This window comes from Arachis duranensis, chromosome 7 (genome assembly GCF_000817695.3).
Source record: "Arachis duranensis cultivar V14167 chromosome 7, aradu.V14167.gnm2.J7QH, whole genome shotgun sequence".
Lineage (NCBI taxonomy): Eukaryota > Viridiplantae > Streptophyta > Magnoliopsida > Fabales > Fabaceae > Arachis > Arachis duranensis.
The window spans coordinates 7,610,961-7,622,796 of NC_029778.3; the positions used below are offsets into that span (position 1 = coordinate 7,610,961).

Consider the following 11,836-nt stretch of genomic DNA (forward strand, 5'->3'; position numbering starts at 1 on the left):
TGGTGAAAAGAAGGTGCGAGGAAAAGAAGAAAATGAGAAAGGAGAATAAGACAATAATAGTATGCGATAGAAAATAATACTAAGAAAAAATAATAGTGTCAGATACAATAAGAAGATATAATAAAAATATACATTAATAATTTAAAAAGTAATAAAATTAAAGAAAATTTAATAAATTAAATATAAAATTTAAAAAATATATTTTTTACCTATCAAAATTATGAATATAAAATTAAAAATAAAATATTTTTTTATCACTTATAAAATTTTTATATTTATTTTTAAATATATATATTTTTATTTTTAAAATATTTTATAAAATCTATAATTAATTGAATTAATTAAATTTGTCCTTACTATATGAAGAAATTAATTTAATTGAATAATCTTGAAGTGCTTATATAGTTATTTTTATAGTTAATAAATCTCACAATTTTTCAAGATTCAAAAAATTATTAATAAGGATATATATGATGAATTACGAAAATTTTTTTTAGGTACATAATTTTCATATTCTCCTATTTTATTTATTAATTATTCTTATAGTTTAATATTTAAAAAAGAAAAAAATAAATATTTTCATTTCTTATGTTTTTTATTTTTTTTTTGAACAAGAAGGCTCCACACAATAAGTGGAGGAAGAACAACAATAAGTAAATAGAAAAGTTAAAAAAGAAAAAAAATTGCAAAGCAACTCATCCACTATTTTTTTCGTGCTCCTCTTTTTTATAGTGTACTCCTGATTTTATACTCCTAATTTTGTACTCGTAGAAACATCTTTAACTATTCTAATCTTACTAAAATTCTGTGAATTCAATTGCAAGATCGCTAAGTGGAAGTCTACCAGCTGCATATCTTTTTTCATCCAATACTTACTAAAACTGTTTTTTCATTATTTATAGTAAAATGAAGACCTCTTCATATTCATGTCTATATTTTGGTCTACTACTTAAAAAATATAAAGACAAATATAAATATCTATGATATTTAAGTAAAAATTATCTTTTGTAAATAACTAATTTGTATTTTAGTTTATCTATAATTTTTTTGAATCACAATAATATTATTATCATTATTTTTTGAACTATATTATATATACACCTTTTTATTGTGTATTTTATAATTTAACATTTTAAATTTTTTTTATAGTAGTTTTAATTTTAACAAAATATGATATAAATAAGACCATATCAATATTAAAATAATAAAAAATATTTATCTAATAAATTTAAAAAATAAATAATATATTAATAAAAAAATAAAATTAATTTTAAAAAAATAAAAAATAGTTGAACAGGTACAATAATACTTGTTAAATTGCTATAATTTTCTGATGAATAGTTTGTTATATATATGAAAAAAGAAATTATTAAAAAATTTAATTTTGATCTAATTATTAAAAATTTTAAGTCACTTAAAATTCGAAGATAACTGTTATAAACTATTTTTTTCTCTCACTTGGGCATCAAAGATTCTCTCCACATTTTTTTTCTAATAGAGTAGTGCTAAGGAGGCAATGACCTAAGTGTACAATGTGTAATCTTTGATCCATGAATAGAATGAACATCACTCATACTATCCAGAATAACTATCCGGATATCAGGATAAATAAACATCTCATGTCATAAAATCACTCATCCCAAAAACTTAAATTGATTTTGGGATTTACCAAGGATCAAACCCCTGACCTTCCGAATCTCGAACTCTAATATCATATCATGAAACCACTCATCCCAAAAGCGTAACTTGATAGAAAAATATAACACATGATTATATCTCTAATACTTTCTAAACCTCCATTGTACGCATTGTACGCTTAAGCCATTGGCTCCCTATACTTTTCCTTTCTGATATTAACGTCGCATGTTAGTTTTTTCTGTACAATACATCCCAAATTTTATACTTATTTTAAATGCTATGCTAACCTATGCCCAAAACCCATCAACACTCCTCCTCGAAGCCCAAAAACTTTGTTGTCGCCACCAATTCTCCACAAAAAAAAACTCAAAAATAATCCAAAACACAACCCACCAACTCATGCAGCTCGTTACCAACCGCTAAAAAAAGAAAAATTATTGTAACTACATTGGCTAAACTCAGTCAAGCTAATCCTTCATTTAGCATAAGAATGGCACATGCGTAAAATAGAGTAGGGTACTCCTGAATTTAAATTCTCAACTCGAAATTTATTCACACTTTAAATCCCTCCATCTGATTTTACTCGATTTGAAAAAACAATTTATTTTTACTTTGATACAATATTTAGTCCTTCTTCCATAATTTATAATATGAAATATTATATATTTATGATTAGTTAATTGAATTGCTTTTGTAGTGGTATTATGTATTTGTACAAAAAATAAAAATTTAAATTTTTACTCTTCATCGTATACTATGTATTTGTACAAAAAATAAGAATTTAGATTCAAATATTTATTCGCTCATTCACGTTATATATTAAATAAGATGTGGATTAAGAGAATAGGATTGGTTTGGCATCTAAACTCAATCCTATTTACTACAAATTGAATTATCAACTCGTTTCAACTATATTGAAGTGGATTAGATATCCACAAATAAAAATTGTATATTGTCAATCCTAATTTAGCATAACAAAACTCTCTTCATTTAATTTATTCTTTTCTAATTTTTTTAATGAAGTTATTTCTTTTAGTTTTGTAAATACTTATAAATAGAGTAAGGATTTTATAGAGGATTTTGACTTCGTGTTGCATAAATGAACTTGATTAGAATGATTAATGAAATTGAGTCAAGTAATTTATGAATTTCAATGAACATTAATTTAATAATAGCAACATACATCTTTATCATAAAGCACGTATTACAATCCATACACTGATAGAAGTATAGAACACAAGCCACAACACAACAAATGATGAAAAAACTAAATACAAAATACAAAAAGATTATAAAGACAAACAAAGCGACAACACCTTATTAAGCAAGTTTTCAAATGGAATCTTACTTGCTCTCATCTATCATTCTTGCATCTAATTCTCATGTGCTTTTATTTGTACCTTTATATCTTGTCTTATTCAAATAATGTTAAACACACACACATTTAACAATAGAAACATTATAATTTTTACCTTTGAATTTTATTTTTATTTATAATTCTTTTCACATTAAAATCAACAACTAATATTTTTTTCTGACAGAAAAAAATACATGCAGATTTCATGTGAAAATAATTCGCAGGTAAAAATTTGCAAATAATTTGCTATATTTTAGTAGTAATTCATAGACAGTAGACATTAACGTGTAAGAGGAATTGGTTGAATGATTAATGACAAGATACCACTCTTGGCTTCAGAATCTTGAAAAGTATGGTAATCTCCATGATCATACATGGCTAATACCATTCTTGTAAGGCCTAAAATAGAGTCTATGAAATCTTGAGAGAGAGAAGAATGATGAGCTTCTTTGTTTATGTTCTTCCAGAGTGTATTCATAATTGATCTAACATGCTCACATGCCTCTGCCTCTGAAGCTCCACTTTTTTTCATGTAGCATTGAATTGACGAAGGAGCATCTCCAGTCTCTTTCTCACGCTAAACATCAACGACGAAAATACAATTTAGTTAATCACAACTATTATTCGTACATTAAAACCAGTCACTTTTTAATTATTAATATATTTATGTATTATTTTTAATATATATTTATATTTTACATATATTTTATACTGATAATTGATTTTAATGGCTGATTTTAGTATATATCTAATATAGTCAATACTAACGTTATTAAACTATTTTAAATTACTAACAAATTAAATTCAAAGATTTGAATTATCCTTCAAATGAATGAAATGATAGACTTAACTGTATATTATTGAAGAACAATATAAAATAGTTTGTATTATCAGTTATTAATATATTATTTAAGTTGGAAATTTAATTTTAATATAAAGTTAATTATTATAAAAAATATTTTTATTTAATTATATATTGTAAAAGTTGAACAAGTAAAATAGAAGATAGTGCTGCTTTTTTAAGACATAATTCTTTTTTTTTTTGGTGACTAGACATAATTCTTTTGTTCCGATGAATAATCATCTTTAATAGAAGAAGATATTTTAGTTTCCGTGTACCTTATATGTACCAAGATCATTAACAAGGCGGCAAAACAACGACGTAAGACGAATCATGTTGGGATATTCTTTTAAGGAATCCAGTTGCTCCTTTTTTAACGCATTCGGAAGTGTGAAATAAGCATGAAGAAAAAGAACATGTGAGCTTATAGATCTCCAACCATTCTCCAAGTACTCTTCAAAAGTTGGTATATAACCACTATAGTACCATTTTGCCTCAACAAAATATGCCTTACACAAATCTGCCCACTGAACAAAAATTGCAAAAGTGAGCCCAAAATGATATTATCGACACTTTAGGTAAATAGTTTAATTAAATTTTTTTAAAAAAATACGTTAAATAATAAATATTTATATTAAAAATAATTTATAAATAAATTATTTTACATTTAATTTTTTAATTTTAAAATGTTTATTTTAAAAAAATATAATAAAAAATTTATTACGAAAAAAATTATTTTTTTAACTTCTCTATAAATATTTAAATAACTTTTTTGAAAGTTACAATTTTATTTTAAAAATTATACCAAATATTAATACTACTATTTTTTATAAATTAAAAGATAAAAAAATAACTTTTAAATTTTTTCAAACAGATTCTAAATAGATTTTTAATTAAGAAATTGCAACATAGAAGTTATATATGTATGTCATCATAATTATTTTTGAGTTTATTTTTTCATTTGATAGATTTTGAATTTCATTAATTCAACCCTCGAATAATTAAGAAATTTCACCATATAAATAAGTTGTATAAATTTTGACGAAACTTGAAAGTAATTTGCTATTTCATCATAAAATTAAACTTTATTTTGATTGAGGATTTGGTTTAAAAATATTGAATTACAATCCTATTTATAATGTTCAAATTTTATAAAATTATTACATATATATGCCTAATAATAGTTAAGATAATATAGGTGATTCAACAATTGGATTAATTAAAAAAATTATTCAATTTGTAAAAAGGTTTGCATGACAGGCATGGCTTATTATATTTTGTTAACGAATTATATTTGTAGGCTTTCGAAGGCTACTTCATTAACAAAGTTATTGAGTGCAAGGAAGCACATTTTCATGTGGTATGGAAGGTTGTCCATACCAAAACTTATATCCCATCTAGAATTCATGAACGAAAATTTATGAATTAATAAGAATTTTGTATAAGATAAATAAATATCATTTAGCAATAATAACAATAATAATAATATAATAATACTTACCTCTCAATAGCTTTGGTAAATAGCTCTAAATCTTCTAAAGTGCCAAAGATCTCATACATATCATCTATTGTATTTACTAAGCAATTGACTTTTGTTACAGCTCTTCTAAAAGAACCAAATTCTGGATTAAAATTCATTCCCACTGTCCAAAAGAAGTTTTCCACCAACCTATCTCTTGCAAAACTTAACTTCTCTGCTAAGTTGGTTCTTTTCCACCACCTAATTAAAGATACAATAAAAAAAATAATTAGGGTTAGTACACAATATTTGAAATAATGATCATAACTCATATTTGAAAAATAATAAAATTTATTATTAAAATTTTATATATGATAGCAAATAATGACAAGTTTAAAAAATAGAATAAATGACCATTTATACCAATAAAAGATGAAAACGCTGGTATGCACATGTATCCACACTAAATCGAAACTAAACTTATACTCATGGAAGATGTCCTCTGTGTGACAAAAGTACTCTATCGTTGGAGGGTTGAAGTGTCACGTATGGTATTTTTGTCACACGAAAGACATCTTGGGTGGGTATAAATTTAATTTCGATCTAATGTAAATACGTATATATGTCAGTGTTTTCATCTTTTATGAATACAAATGGTCATTTATTCTCAAAATATATATATAATAATAATAGAAATATAAATAGTAGCTAGTATTTAAGTGTTTTTCTAAATTCATAACCTTTTGTTATTACCTTGACATATCCTTCAACTCTTCTTGGTAAATGCTTTGAACGATGTTAAAATCCAATTTAGCAAACTGAAGAAGTGTAAGATTCAAATTGAAACTTTTTTCATATGTGTTGATGAACCAAAGAGCCTCCCATCTTGGTACCCTCCAATGCAATGGATACTCCAATGAATGATTGATTAAGAGGGATGTGTAGCTACCATCATTATTTCTTTTTACATGTTCTTTGAGAATTTTTGAACTATATTTTTTTGCATCATCTAATATAGTTTCTTCTTCTACTAAATAAAATGAGGCTTCATATAGTGACAAAATTCCCTCAATGCCAATTGAAGATTGATGTTCCTTGAAATTGTTTGATTCTTTGAGAAAGAAATCAAACACATCTACAACAATAAAAGAGAAAGTAATTTAATTAAGGTTAATACTTATGTACTTGCTTTTAAATATCTTTTGTACGTACAACCCTAATTGGGTTTCATAAAGTTAAATATTAAAAAAATATATAGGTAAATAATTTTTAATTAGTTAATTTTAAATAACTGTAATTAATAATTAAAAATTTTGAGGAAAAATGTGGTAGTTAAATAGGGAAATGTGCAACTTTTGAAAAAATTGATAACTATACAGAAAAAGGTGAAAAAAATATTGTGAAAAAATAGATAAAAAATAGAAGTGAGAACGAAAAAAAAAAAACCAGAAAAGGATAAACTATTACTTATATTCCAAATATTAGGAGTATATAATAATCTTGTCTCAAACTATTTTTTATTCTATTGGTGTCCCAAACGATTCATTTGAATCACTCAGTTAGCCCGTAACATAATTAAAAATTACTAATAAAGTGTGACATATATAATAAATACTTCATGTAAGAAACTCCGATCCAATATGATACCATTGTTAACAAGAGTTGAACTTCATATATTTTAGTAAAAAATCTTTGATACTATGTAAAATGATTTAGAAAGTGAAAGCTAGTGGCATGTTTACCACATGTAAAACAGTTACATACTTATTATATTTAATATTACATAATTATTTTAATAATATTCAAACATATAAAATAAAATAAATAATAACTAAAAAATATAAAATAAGATAATCTAACATATTTTAGACTCATTTCTAATTTGTTATTGTCTCCATATGACCTTTTATTATGTATAGTTGATGAGCAGTCACACGTATATTATTCACTATATCCAACAATAATTTTGTGGATCACAAATTAACATTTGTACTATAGCTAGCAACTTGCCATGGTTATTTTTATTATTTTTTTTTTGTTGTCCCAGTGCATAAGTACAACTGTACAAGTGTACAAGTATCATGCCATCACTATTATTGCAAAGAATTTGCTATATATTCATCACTTATTTTATTAAATAAAAATATATTTTTTAAAATATTATGAATCATTATTTTTATTAATATTAATAATATTTTAGACTAACATCTTAATCTTATACTATTAAAATTTAGTATTTAAAATTTAAAATTTAATTAACAAAAAATAATAAATTTTATTGATCATGTAGCATTGTTATTTTCTTTAACTAACAATATTCAATGAACAAAATAATAAATGAGTAAAAAATAGGAAAAGAAAAGAAAACTAAGAAAATATTATTAATTATTGAAAAAAAATAATTTCCAATCTTTTTCCTTTTATTATTTACATCCACATATTTATGGCATGTCCTCTAATTTAAAGTTATTAAAACTTTTGATAAAAAGTGTGAAAAAATATTTTTAAATATTCTTTATTTTAATAATAAATTCAAAAATATTTTTAAATATTTATTTTAACAACCAATAACCGTCAAAACTACTTATATAGGAAAAAATGAATAAACATAAAAATTGTTCTACTAAATATATTTTTTTTAGTGACTCTAAAAAATATTCATGTTTAAATTAAAAAGGGGATCAGATTATAAGGGTTTAATGAAAACCTGCAGATATATCATATCCATGCTGTCTTAAGATCCTGAATCCAAGTGCTGTAGTATACAAAATATTTGTATTGAATATTTCCATGTTGTAAATATTGTCCAAAATGCTCTTTATTTCATCTTTAAAATGATAAGCTACTCCAAGTCTTTGTAATATATCAATCAGCTCAAGTTGATGAACATGATTTTCCACTTTGTAAAGCATCATTCTTACTTCTTCCTTTAACACTTCCCTTTTCTTTATGTGTGATTCTTCCTGCATTAATTTTTCAATAATAATTGAGAGATAATAAACAAATTACTTCAAATAATCCAAAATTATTTTATTTAATATTTATTAGTTATTATTAAAATAATTATGTGATTTTATATATAATAAACATATATCTATAAATATTATATACATAAAAATATAAATATTAAATAAAATAATTTTAATTATTGTCATTCTAGTATTATCGTAATTTTGTACAATGTATTATCCTTAAGAAATAAAGGAACTATCCATCAAATTAAAGTATATAAACATTTATTGGACCTATATATAATTGCATGGTTGGATATAGTCATCATCATCATCATCATACTATACCTTATATTCACTTATCAGTGATTGAATATATTCATACTTCCAAATGGAAGGTTGCAAATCTCCAAATCCTCGTTCAGCAGCCATTGATGGATGTAAAAGAGTAAAAGACTGAGACCTTGCTACTTTGAAAGCTATTCTTAGCTCTGTGTGAAGTTTGTTTTTCTGTGAACAGTAATGTAATAGTGAATCCTTTATATAGATTTTCAAGAGCATAACCAGGCTTTGACTTTTCTTAGTCCATGGATGTAAATTTTAAAATGTACAATATATCTAAGTTTAGTGAGAAACAAACGCAATTCATATTTTAAAATAATCAATAATAATGACCTAAGATTTTGCTATTTTTCTAAAAACTATCAACATTTATATATATGTTTTTTTTTTTTTTTTACAACAAAAGGACACACCAAACATACTGTAAATTAAATAATAAATTATGCTTCAATTCCTTTTAATCCTGATCATTTACATGCATGGATGTTACACAATTTCCAATTTTGTAAAGGAAGGAATAAGGGTAAAAATAGATTAGATCAGGTCAGATTTTATTTTTAATAGACTTAGTCTGTCGTGTAGTTAATTGGTTTGAATCTAACTTATAGTCTATTATAAAATTTTATTAAATTAAGCCTGAGTTATTATTCGATCTGATTTGACCTGAAACCTGTTTAAAAGGTTTAATAATTTTTCTTTAAAAAAAATATTATTTAAAAAAATTATTTTTTTTTAAATTTAGTCTATTAACATATTCAAATGTTTATAAAAATTTAAATGTGTCTATTTTATAATAAAATAGGCTAAGCCAAGCTACAGGTCGTGATTGGCCACCTAGTCTTTTTTTCACTGCTAAAAAGGAAGCGAACAAACTTCGGAAGAAGCAAAAAAGGAGGGGGATATTTTTGGACAGGAAGAGGGGCACATTTAGTTTATTGTGCAGCATTTTAAATGGGCAACACGAGTAAAATGTCTAACTTATAAGAAAATCTCTGAGCAATGTATTAAACATGGTTGCGGTGGCTTCATGTGTCATCTCCATATACAAGTCCAAAAACCTAGCTGGCCCAGTTCTAATGTGATCTCGTTTTAAATGTTAACGAATGTTTTCATGACCCAAAAAATGTGAACGAATATTTTGAGACCTTGTCCAAAAACGTGATAAATATATTATTAATTCTTTTATACTATAAACGAAATAAATAAAATAATTAAAATATTTATTTAAAAAAATATCTGTTCCTGCTTATCATATTATATTATTTTAACGTGATCTTATTAATTACTATTTACATTATAAATATCAAGAATTGAAAACTTTTTTTTTGAATTATTATTTCTGGATTTTCATAATATCATAAGTTTATATTAAATTAGATAATAGAGTCAAGTTATTAATTAAATAACAAAAGAAAAAAGTACAAATTTTAGGAAAATCAGAATAAAAATAACATTTTTTTATAATTTTTTTGTTGTCTATGATATTTTTTAATTTAATAAGCTAAAAATTAATTCGTTACAGTATTAAATTTTATTTAAAAATTTATCATTGATCAATAAATTACTATATATATAAACAAAATTTAAACTCTAATACTTATTTAAATAAATTAATAAACTAACTATTATACCAACTCAATTTCGTTACATATTTATAATCTTTAATTACTAGAGTAGACGCTCATATGATAAATGGCGAAAAGTCATCAGAATGCATTACTGAACTGTACGGGCGTACGGATCATCAATGGAGCACCAAGTGTATCTGACAAACATTGCTGAGCCAATTAGCAAGATTCAATGCTTCAGAACTCATAAGAGACGTGCATGAATTGAGACTTGATTATAATTAGGGCAGCTCAGCTAACACGTTGGTAGTTTTGATATTTTTATGACTAAACTATTATTTTTAGAAAAACAAAATTTCATATGTTAGAAGTATATAACTATTTAGGTATATTTTTTAATTAATTTATTTTTTTTTTAAAAGTAGTTTCATAATATAATACAAAAATTTCTATAATTTAAAGTTTAAATTTTAATTTTTATTATTTCTGATGAAAAGAAAAAAATAACATAAAATAAATAATAAATAAAAACTTATGCAAGAATTTACATAAACACAAAAAAGATTTTTGTCCAAGAATGTGTTAAGAATTTAAGTATTTATATACTTTTTTATTAAATTAAATTAAAAAAATTAATTTTATAACATAAAACTGATAAAAGTATGTCACAAATTTTTTCCCACTTGCAGGAGAAAATGGGGATTATTTGTTAGGAATTAAAAGACTTTACCTCATTTCTTAGCATTCTATTTACTTGTTCAATACACAATCATCTATATATCAATTTATATATTGTATTATTATTTATTAACATATAAATTTTCATTTTATTTTTTATTTTTTATAAATTATATTTCGTTTTTTTTTTCTAGCACCCCAAACTTCAATAGGCTCAATTTTATGGATATGGAAAGCTTGTGTGTGATCTACTCGAATATAGATTTATGGGTATACAAGACAAATTTATGGGACATTTTTTTGTGAGTGTGAGGTAGAAGAACTCGGATCATGCAAGTTCTTTGATTTTAAAATTTTGCTTAATAAATCGTATGGTCCGATTTGGATCTAGAAAAATTTGAATTTTGGAAGGTGGAAATCGGACCCTCCGTATTATTTGTAGTTGGTAATTTTTTTATGAAATGGATTATCAAATTGCACGGTACGATTCGATTATTTTATATTTTTTTAATCAACTTAACCTAGTCGAAGGGTCCGATTTGATTGTAAAGGCATATATAAAAGTGTGTAACTGGTGAAAGAGATCAACTCGCGTCTTCTTCTCCTTCTTCAACGGTTTATTCTTTTGGTTTTTTGTTTCTGTGTTTCTTCCGTGCTTGGTATGAAACCAAAAAATCTAGTAGTCAAGTTTATGTTCTTGTTTAAGTGATTGAGAGAAATGAGTGACAGAGTTCTATTAAAAGTGTATTATTTTGGACAGATTTTGTTACAAGCATCTGAAGGAGTAAAATTTGTTTGTGAAAATCCGTTAGATGTTATTCCTTTCACAATCTCATTTGAAGAGTTCAAATGTGTGATCTGTGAAAAGATTGATTCTAAGAGGGCAAGAAAAATATTATGTATTCTATACAGATATCCCATACCGATGTTTGGTGGATTCGTCCAATTTCAAACAAAATATGTAACGGACGAAGCGAGCATGCAAGAGATGTTTTCAATTTA

The 11,836-nt window shown here is 24.3% G+C and overlaps 1 pseudogene; it reads right to left on the minus strand.

The window, feature by feature from the left end:
• Nucleotides 1-3,208: 3,208 nt before the first annotated feature.
• Nucleotides 3,209-8,743, minus strand: LOC107496890 (myrcene synthase, chloroplastic-like; annotated as a pseudogene).
• Nucleotides 8,744-11,836: the final 3,093 nt, after the last annotated feature.